The sequence below is a fragment of the Malurus melanocephalus genome, unplaced genomic scaffold (assembly GCF_030028575.1).
Source record: "Malurus melanocephalus ecotype Western Australia unplaced genomic scaffold, MMel_1.1 scaffold_205, whole genome shotgun sequence".
In the NCBI taxonomy this organism is placed as follows: Eukaryota; Metazoa; Chordata; class Aves; order Passeriformes; family Maluridae; genus Malurus; species Malurus melanocephalus.
In genome coordinates, this window is record NW_026623437.1 from 1196134 (window position 1) to 1207394 (window position 11261).

An 11261-nucleotide genomic window follows, 5' to 3' on the forward strand; every position below is an offset into this window, starting at 1 on the left:
TCATTCTATAATCTTAGGCCTGAACCATAAACACTAGAGTCTGCTAATGTTGCCATGATGGAGATGACCTTTATATATTGRTTACTACAAAAATCGGAAGTTCAGTTTCAAAGTACGTAAAAGAGAGAAACAAATGTGACAGTCTATTTTTAATAATGGAATTGCTTCATCTGCCTTATAATGAAATAATTTTTTGGCAGAACAGCTGGCTGAAACATGAAATTCTGGCAAATATTACAATATTCCCAWACACTTATGAATCAGAATACTCTGGAATCTTAGTAAATTCTTTCAACAAAGAAAAAGTTAGCAAGTTATGATAATCAAATAAAAAAATGGAAAAATATATCCTGGAATTTCTGTGTCCAGTATAACACATRAGCTTCTAAACATCAACTGCTCACAACAAATCTCTTGTAAATGAGGTACAAAATAAGGATTGCTGACAGAAATTATKTGGGGTATAATTTTAATTAACAACTAAATTCAAGTAAGTCATGCTTTATTCACAGGCAATTCAAAATAGAAAGAGGTGACATTCATAAAATAAATTACTCTTTATGAATTATTCACCCAGTTCTAATATCTTTTTCAGACTTTCCAATCTGTTCACTAAACCCTCCTGTGAAAAGCTCAATACCATATTCATTAAAATAAACTTAACTGAACCCTGAAGGAAAGCACACACGGGTTGGTCGTTACAACCAACTGTTCTGCATCTGAAATTCCTGTTTGACACAAATGCAGAATGACTTCTCTTACCTGCAGTTCAAAAGCCACATCAACACCTGGATTACAAGTGCTATCCTTAAAAAGAAACTAAAGATATCTGGGCATGACCTACTGACCTACTTCCTAGACATCACTGGCAGATTAGAAGATTTTGACTCTCCTGACAGTGGTTGGATGTCATAAATTACAGGATGAAGATCACAGACCTTTTCCCTTGCCATGTGAAAGACATGCTTAAGGTGAGTCACAGGCTAAGAGAGTAAACTTTCACATCCTGACCTTCCCCTTGCACTAAATCATCACTYGGGTCTGTGCTCCAAGAGACAGCAACTCTCTTGGTCCACACTGCCAGGATGCAATCACAGACCCTTGAGTGACTCATGAATTTAAATCCTACAGCAGAGGCCAGCAAACTAAACACYCTCATTGACCTTTGCCTGGGGAACGCAGTGCCCTGATGAATGAAGAGGAGCTGGAGCTGCTGCTGTCTGCATTGCTCACCGTGGAGAGTTCACTTCTCCCCCATTAGTAAATACAAAAATATGCAGTTTTATCATCAGCCAAATAGCCGGGCTGTGGTCCACAGAGGATAATCTGGCAGACATTGCTGCAAGGTTTCTCCATTTGGTTTGCTATTACGTTAAATAAGATGTCTCAGATCTCTCTCATAAAGTCATCTGTGCCTTATCTCTCATGTACATTAGGAGGGCTGTTTTCCCGAAACCTGGTGCATCATTGTAACCAGCACATGTCAGGGAATTGCAAATCAGCACTTTACAGAGCCCTGCTCTGGTCCCAGCCCTCAGAATAAAGCACAGAACCACACCAGAGGACAGAATCAGAGAACAGAGAGGCCCCTGCTCTGCTGGGAAGCCGAGCATGTGCTGCTCTGGGCACACCAGAATGCCAGGCAGCGCTGAAGGAAGGAGATTCACAGAGAAAATCTAACATGTATATTCTTTCCCAGAATCTTGGCCAGATTGTCAATGGGTTGTTGCAGCTCAAGTAAATGTGGAAGTATGCAAAAGGGAAAAGAGACGCAATTCTGCATCACAGGACAATAAACCAGGACAGGTAGTGATGGACCTCAGAGCACTGTGTGTCCCTCCAGATGGACCTCAGAGCAATGTGTGTCCCTCCAGATGGACCTCAGAGCAATGTGTGTCCCTCCACATGGACCTCAGAGCAATGTGTGTCCCTCCAGGTTACTGTGACAGAGGGTAAAGCCTGTGCTCACTGCAGAGGGAATCATGACATCGCTGTGCTTGGTGCTGCTGTGCACAGGGGATGGAGAAGCTGAGCAGAGGCAGGGTGACTCTTTGAGAGGTTAGAAAGGGTGTCTCCATTCCCTTTCTGAGACATAAATCAGCACTAAATAAACTAACTTGGTTCTCAAATTCCCTGTTCTCGTTCTCAGTGTCTGAGTTCTCTACAAATCCYAATGAAGTTGCTGCTTCTCATTTTTGAAGGAAAATCTAAATCTTATGTAGATATTGCTGAGCAAATGGAAGGCTTGGGAGGCCAAGRGAAGTGCTCTTTTCAGAAGGAAAATGGACTGAAACCTTCAACTAACCCTAATGGATCTACAGATGTGTTCCCTCTGCTACGTCACCACCCTGACCCTGTGCAGCCACAGCCTCCTGTTTGCATCCAAGAAACATGACTAACGTGCTGGAAGAGTAATCTGATGACTCAAAATACTGGACAGTGACCTCTCATGTATACTCTGTGCCAACCTAAAACCCCAGAAAACCTTTTCCTTGGAGTGTCAGATGATCTGTAGATAAAAACCACTTAAGGCAAATCCTCTATTTCCTGTGAGCAGGAAGGAAGATGGAATGGGATGACCCATGACTCAAAACACCCAATGGAAGAAAGGAGAGAGATAGACAAGGGAAAGACAGAATGGGAGAGAACCTGCAGTAAAGCACATGAAGGTCCACCAGAAAAGGGTGGAATGGTGAGGAGAATATGAAATGTCACAAGAGGTTTGTTATGCAGCTGCCACCAGTGAATTTTTCAAAACAAGAAATTTATATCACAGGAAATATAAGGCGATGAAAAATGGTCACACCAAGAACATAACTTGAATTTCTTTCTCACTGCATACATACCTGGAACTATTTCTTATTATTCTTATGTTTTTAAAGGAGAGATAAGCAAGCCCATCTTGCTGTTCTCAGAGATCACTGCCTGGCACAGCAACACAACACATCCAGCAAGAATGACCACAGCAAGGGAACACTCCTGTGCAGTTCAACAGCTGCACATTGTTTTTAAAGATGAACAGAAACAGACAAAACACATTTTGTGCTATTTTAATATCTACATGTTTAAACATATCTAGTAGGTAAAGGAAATCAAAATCCGAAGTGCTAGCAGACTGCCAAAACCAAAAAAAAAAAAACCCATGGTGTTGCTGTTGGCTCCAAAGAAAATGGTTTGTCTCTTCTTCCAAGAACTTTAAAAGATAGAGATAGAAAGCAAAAAGAGGGGAGAAAAACATAGATCCAAAAAGAAGAAAATTWCCATGTAAATGGAAACCACATACTGGGTCCCATATGTGTATCACATATTTCTGCTCACGGTGTGTATCAGCCCCGTAGCTCACAATTTTGGGTCAATATTCTCCACTGTCACTGCTCTCTCTCTCTGCTCTGGGCATTAACATAAATTAAATTAAATATTCTGTGGCTTATTTGTTTGTGTAGAGCTAAAGGGAAATACCTACTTCAAGTAACAGCTTACAYAGTTAATTCAAAATGAGTTTCTGTGGGGAGATTCAAGGAGCAGAGATGAAGTTCTTATCATCTCTGTGGCAAAGAGTTTTTCACTACCTGAAGGTGAAAGCAGATGAAGCAGATGGGAAAGGCTTTGAACCCAGAGAAGCCTCTCACTTGTGATCAAGAAGAAGAGAGGTGGCCCCTTCCACAGCCATCAGTCACATTTGGGCCAGCATTTCTTATAAACCAGATTATTTAGACAGAGAGCACTCCATTGCACCAGGTGATTTTAAAACATGACTGTGGGCACTAACCAGGAAAGCAGATCTAAAAATATATGAAAGGGGAAAATTTGGATTATGAGATCTGCATTTGAGAGATGTTAAAGGTGCTTGAACCAGTTTGGAAAGAAATCGTGGCTTTGCAGGCTTCCTRCTAGATAAAGAGACATTAGGATCCAAAGCTAGAGGGGTGAGCAGAATAAGCAGAAGTAAATGAATCAACTAGTCCTAAGTTGATGAACATAAATTAAAGCTCACTAAGTGCTGGGGATTATGCTCATCTGAAAGAGGAATTTGTTTGTCATAACTTAATCCTACTCAGACGAACATTGAGCAGCTACACTCACTTCACTGCCAGCCAAGACCATTCTGGCAGAGGCTTGAGATGCTCTAGCTAAATTCCAGTAACTTCACAATTTCAGGGAGTTTTGACCCATTTTTAGTGTTCTTCAAATACACCATCTTCAAGCATTGTTAAAGAAATCTTAAAGACTACTACACCAAGTAAATAAATCATAATTAACGGGAAAAAGCAACCCCTCACAGCTTCAGAGTCCTGCTATTACACCTGCTATTAAATCTTCATGTACCTGTGACTRAGASCTTTGGCTTTGGCCATTTTCAAGGYGGAAAAACCTGATTAATYRGAAAACAGATGGCAACTGATATGATAAAACATTTATTCTTGACAGGCAGAAACAACACAATCACATTTACATCCAGTGCAACCCAATTCCCCCTGCCCTCATCAGAAGTGCAATACTATCACAGCTCCTACTCCACAGCTGTGTTTCCTCAAGGAAAAGGAGAGGGAACAAGAATGTGAACACGGAGAATTCCTGTTGGTAGAGAGGCAACAAAAACAAGTCTGTGAATTCAGACTGATAATCTAAGTTTTTGCCACACCTTTTCCTTTCGTTGCCACCAAAATTAAATGAACCTGGAACAAGTTATAAATTGGCCTTTATAAAAACAGGATTTGTTGTCTTTAAATGCRCAGAGCTCTGCCATCCCGCAATGCATGAATTCTGCAGCCTTTGCACTTTCAGGGACATTAATTCAAATGAATACAGTAGCAGACCACTGCCATATATTACACTCTGTTTTTACAGATGTACATAGTTTTCCAATTGAAAGATAAAATAATGCAAACCTAGGCAGGGGAATTAGGCATGCAGGCAGAGTCAATGTACAGGTATGAAATACAAAGTAGGACTGGCACGCTGACAGAACATTGCTRTTCTCTAGTGAAACCTAACATTTTAAGAGGGTAAATTGTGCAGCTTGAGAACATCTAAATGGCCAAACACAGCTTCCTGTTTACATAAATTAAGAGAAGATTAGTCTTTTCCAAGCTTTGAGTTCAGCAAGTGACGTGTAAATTCCATGTGACTCACAAATCCTTTGCATATGGCCCGAGTACACATAGGATTTTCCATCCCAAGTCAGCACTTGAGTCCAGCATTTTCCTGTCCTGGTGATTTCTGGGAATGGAGATAGACATTCTAAGATCTTTTTCTCAGTCCATCCTTCTAAAGACGTGTGTTAACTTTGTTTTGCAGGAGTGAGCCTGGTAAAAATGCAGACCAGATGGAAATACATGGCTATTGTGAGCCATCCGAAGAAACACAAAATATCTTCTCAGTCTGAGGCCAAAATCCTGGCATTTCTCCTGCAGAATGGTAAGTGGTCTTGCTCACTCCATTCCCAACATAAGCATTAGGGTAAAAGTCCTCTACAGATGTCAAAAATTTACCTGGCGACCACAAGATGGTAAGAAAGATGGAAAGCAAATCCTCATCATGTTTGGAATTGCATCTGTCTTCCTCAAGGGAAACATTCAAATCCACCTCCACTGCATTTTCAAGCCTCATGCATGCCACAAGAAACAAATAAGATATGAAAAGCCTGGTGGCTTCATTCTCCACTGAAGCCAAGTATCTACTACAAAGAGGGGCTGATGATTGCCCCACTGCCAGGGTGGGAAAGGCACGCTCCCGGCAAGGACGGGCGTCACACTCRCTCCACACTAATTGGAAGAATCGTCTGCTGCCTGTGTTAGCTGGCCTTGCAACCTCTTCACACACAGCCCAGACACTCCTCGTGGGAAAGCTGGCAAAAGCCCCAGAGAGTTACAAAATGATGAATTTTGCTCRGACGAGAGAGATTGCCAGGGTTAATTATGAACCATTATTTGGACGTATTGGTGAGGAAGACATAACAATTCTCAATACTCAGACTTATTATGAGGCCTGCCAAATTCCTGCCTCTGGGTTCAATGCTGCAYGTAGACCAAGGCATTTTTTCAGAAATTGGCATTGATGAAATTTTATGAATAAGCAAAACATCCCATTAGCAAGGGGTCTCTGAGCACCCATTAGTCAGGGCAGCAATAAAAGCTTGGGATGCAGCAGCCTATGTGGTCACTTCCGCCCTGTCCCAATGACATGAATCGTGAGAAAYGGATTTTTACCCACAGAAAGACCCAAGAATGTTGATAGCTTGGGAATAGGCTGAAATTTTGTTAACAAGAGACACCGGGGAAATGAATTTGTACATTGCCAAGAAATTAAATTTTATTTAATTTCCCCATCTTGGGCTTTTTTGTATCTTCTCAACCTCTTGCAAATCAGTCATTATGCCAAGAAAATATCTTAAAAATATCACAATGAACACAAACCACATACTGCTAAAGCAAATGGTGAGTTAGAAAAAGAAAACATTTTCTCTAATGTCTGAAAAGTTTTGATGCCAACTAACAGGAGATGAGAGAAAGAATTTAATACATGAGGAGTGATGGGATATTTGGACAATATATTATAGGAAATCTATGAGAACTGCATTAACAGCAAAGCTCCAAGCCACCCCTACTGCACTGATGAGATGTGCTGATGGCATTGTGGAGAAATATGTTATTTTTTTCATACAATATGATGCATAAGACCAAATGTCTGTCCCCACTGGGTCAAAGGCAGACACAGAGCTTTTGTGTGTCTGGATGATAGAAATACAGGATGATAGAGAAAAATATGACAGAAGTGTTTGTGATGCTACTGATTGCATGTGAAGCCCTAAGGGTCCTCAGTTGCAATAAGAACAAGTATTCTCAGTACTTTGAGACTCCCAAATAAAAGTTCAATATCCTGTTTCCAAAGGTGTCCTGTGACTGYTTCCTAACAAACTCTGTAAGACTCAGGCGAGCACGCAGTGGTGGTCTCCAGAATGCACCTCCCACTTCCAGCAAAGGGCTGGTCTGGGATTTCCTGCAGCAGTGCTGGTGAATGGATGCTTCTCAGCCCTTAATCAATTTTCCTTCAGTGAATCTCTGATGACTTTTTGAACTTTTGCAGCATTTACTTGCACTCAGCAAGTAGTTCCATTGTGCTGAGCTGGCTTCCTCGTGCTTRTCTGAAACTGCTTTCTCTAAGTCTTGCTTGAAGTCTCTTAGTTACTACATAGGAAGAGACATGGGGCCTTCTTATCACTCATGATTTTATAGATCTTGGTATCTCAGTATCACTTTCTATCTCTGCCCTTTGCAGCACTCTTTAAACTGCCCTTGGAGACAGATCCATCRCAGTCCCCACTCCACTCTCAGGGCCCAAGAACACAGCTTCATTTAGTTCCCATGCAAACAGTCTGGTCTTCCAGAGACTCAGATGAGGAAGAGTTTTGTGGAAATGCTGCATCTTGTCACTACAATTCACTGTCTCTTCTTTATATCCTGAGTTCTGTAATAGTGCCACATTCCATGGCTTTGTTTTATGTTATTTTGGTATTACACATCATACCTCCTGCAAACTCKCCACAGAGATCCCATCTAAATGTGTAACCTCAATTCAAGGCTAAGCTCCAATCTGAATATAAGATTTGCAAGTTGTATTTCAAGGTGACAGAACGCTATAGTTGAYGAAAAGTGACAGACAGCAAAATTGRTGGTTYRTCCTTACACAACCACAGCTTCTACTACCYCAGTGAAGTCTGTTTTCTACCACTGTAAAGTTCAAGCAATTCATGCTTAGAGGAAAGAACTCATTTCACAATTTTATCACTGCTGTTATGATACCAGCAGGGGTTTCTTTTAAAGCCTGCTCTGGCAGGAGCATAACTCCCTGCAATTCTCTTCCTGCATTTAAAACAAAACAGCCTGAGCTGTTGTGGTTGCAAAGAAAMGTTTGAACTTTAACACAATCCTAAAAGCTCAGGGGAGGCAGCAGATATAAACCCAAACATGATGAGAAATTAAACAACAAATCTGAGGATTTTACACCAAATCTCATTTTCTGAGCAATTGGATTTAGCGCATGAACCTCCCTCTACACTCCACGGATTATCAGTCTRTTTCCTAACGTCATGCCTACAGCTCATGTAAGTTTAAAACAGGGTCYTTGGGTATTCATTTCACCATGAAGCTCAGCTCAGGCTCATCACTCTTTTTGGGAAGAGGGAGGCCACAGTTACAGGTTGTTTTGGAGGGGGTGTAGCCTCTCCTTCAAGCTCCTGGTGTCTCAGCAATACCATGACMAATATTCAATTCAGTTAAAGTACTGCCTGCGGTCTGCACAAGCTGCAATCCCACCTTTGACCCAAGGGCCACAGACCTAAATTGAGTTCAGAAGGACTCCAGGTTGGATTTAGCAGCTCAGAGCTTCACTCTGTTCCTTTCCACAGTTCACAGTACAACTGAAACATCTTTTTAATTCTGCACRTCACACTAAGTTACAAAATAATACTCACATACTCAAAATTCATGTAGCAGTTTGTATCCAACTCCCGTGTATTTATGTCTGTTTATACTAAATGGTTGCGTATTTTAAGTCTTTACATAAGATAAGAGCCTAAAAATGGCAAAAGCTGCTCCAGGAAATTGGTATTCACTTAGAGTTTGTTTACACTTGATTCAGAACTTCTTCTCAAAAGCTTCTCTGAATTATTATTAGCAGCTTTTATACAACRCTGAAAACATACAGATCATTTTACACATAATATGAAGAACATTCTCTGTCCTGAAAACTTAATCATTGACTGAGTTAAATTTGAGTCGGATTTCACAATCATCTTCTCAATCTGAGAATATAAATGGCAATGTTTATAAGTAAAAATATAAAYGGCAATTGTCCTTGCCATGGCAGGGGGTTGGAACAAGATGATCTTTAAGGTCCCTTCCAACCCAAACCATTCTATGATTCATTCCATGAATGTGCCCTCATTTGAACAAAATGGCTTRGAAGTCAACTAAATACATATTTGGCTGAAACAAGCAGGCATTTATTCAACAATCTTGGCATGTACAAAACTTATTTACAGCRAATGAAAAAAATGTGGAGTTTGAAGATAGAAAGCTTCAAACATTGAGCAYTATAAAACTGTTCTACAATTGTTCTAGGCACAATCAGTGGAGGCTCACTGGCTGCATTTTGGGCCCAGTTCTGAGATCTGATCCTACTCATCCTCCTTAATTTCTCTGTGGCCTTGGCCAACTCTGAGCCTGTCACTTCCCCAAGCAGTGCATTCAAGCCTCTGGTTTCCAACCATGTCTGAACACATCCACAAACACCACTGGGAAATCCCCTCAGAAGCTTCCACATAGCTCTCTGAGGAAATATTCCAGCTGTGAGATGGCAAATTATTTATTTTCTATTTTCCCCTTTTTATTTTTTAACACAGACCACATTACCTTGCTCCCACATCACTTATTTTAGTTGTCTCCCTTTTGTAGCTACATTGAGTCGCCTRAAGAAAACTCTGCCCAGCTCCTATTCTCACACCAGGCTTTTATATTCTGTATGTTCCACTACAAACAAAGCACTTTTTTCCCCCTCACTTTAAACATTGTGTGACCAGGCAGCTCAGGCTCGAAAAATCCGTGATGGAACCACAGGCTACAACCATCTCTCTCYATCCATTCCCAAGGCCCAGACTTGACATGGAAGCGTTTCTATGGGATGTCAAGGGAAAATTGGTGTTTGGAAAGGGAAGTCTACTCTACAATTTTACCACTTCTAAGTTTGTCTGGTCCTTCTGAAGGACAATGTCCTGTTCATGGGGTTACTGTTCATGGGATAGGAGAGGTTAAGGACAGGAATATCGGTTCCTGAAGACCTTCTGGTGGTACAAGAGCAAGAGCTCTCCCATCCATCTTCCAGAAATGTCAGCACTGACACTCTTACGAGTTCCTGCTCTGGTTTAAGTCTCAACATATCATCACCAGGAAGCTCTCAGTAGCTGCACAAGCTGCAGCCAAAGCAGCCCAGGCCTCTGAGTGGCCAGCTGTGACTTGTGGTCCCTGACAGYTGCTATTCATTTCAATGAAAGTCTGAAAGTAAAAGAGAAGAAAGAAAAAAGCCCCAAACCCCCCTACACCCCTGTCTTAAGAACCAGCCAAAATGCTGAGACGAGCAGTACCCCATTTATCTGGAGAATCTGACAAGCACTCCTGACATGTAAAGCCGGACCTTCTAATCTAGCCAATTTGTAAAACTGCAGGAATTCATTCCAATGCTGCACAGCAGGCACGCTCCAGCAGAAAATCAATTCCAACGAGCAGAGGACTGTGGAAAGCACAGAATACTTATTTTAGTCTTTGGTGAAGGCTGAGAYGGTTATTAATTTTTGTTTTACCACTATTATCAATATATTTTTCCAGTGCATACTTCTAATGAATTTCCAGGGAAACAGGGCATCAGAGGATACAGAAATTCTCTTCCTGCTTATAGGTTTGACTCTCTTCAAAACATGTCACAGATCCCAATGGATGATGGACTGCAGAGAGAAAAAGACACTTCCAGAACATTCACAATCCTAGACACAGAGCCTAACTTAGTGCTCTTTTATGGGATATATCCAAGCATGAAGCCATTCCACTCTCCCACTATTAAGTCAGGTTTTGCTGGTTAACACACTACTAGTTCTCAGATTTTTACAAGGAAATCTTAGGCTTAAAACAGGACAGATCAGAATCACAGGTACCCAAACWCCAGATCTTGAAGGCAACCAAAATCCTGTCAGACTGGATTCTCACCTCCAGCTSACAATGGGAACTGAAACACTTATTCAAAAGCAGATGGTTTTCTCTACCTCATTAAATATTTAAACCACATATCATGGTAGGATGTTTTGTGCATTGCCATCCACAGCAAACAAATGAGAACTCAGGGAAAAATCCTGACACATCCTAAATATTTGCCGGCAGGCTGAGAAGTGCTGCTGCCCATTGATGGGCTCTTAAAAAAGCACAGCTCTGGGACACCTGACAGATCACTGTGTCAGGGAGAAACTCCCTCTGGAAGGACTCTGSCTGCAGGGTGGAGCACGGGGCTGTGGTAGGAGCAGACCCTGGAGATCACACTGAAGGAACCCCTACAGCCCTTACTGATTATTCAAATTACAGCAGCACTTTGAGGAACTGAGTACCAACCAGAGTGCTTGTGCCTCTTGTTCCCACAGGGACCAGGGTATGGTACAGAAGGAATCTAATAGACTCGCAGACCTAAAATCAATTATTGAAGTTTTTCAAATCTATTGT

At 41.4% G+C, this 11261-nt stretch overlaps 1 protein-coding gene across 2 annotated transcripts in view; it reads right to left on the reverse strand.

Moving 5' to 3' along the window:
• The window catches only part of LOC130577954 (A disintegrin and metalloproteinase with thrombospondin motifs 2-like), a 169797-nt gene that overhangs the window by 124299 nt on the left and 34237 nt on the right, over nucleotides 1-11261 (reverse strand). The window lies entirely within an intron of this gene.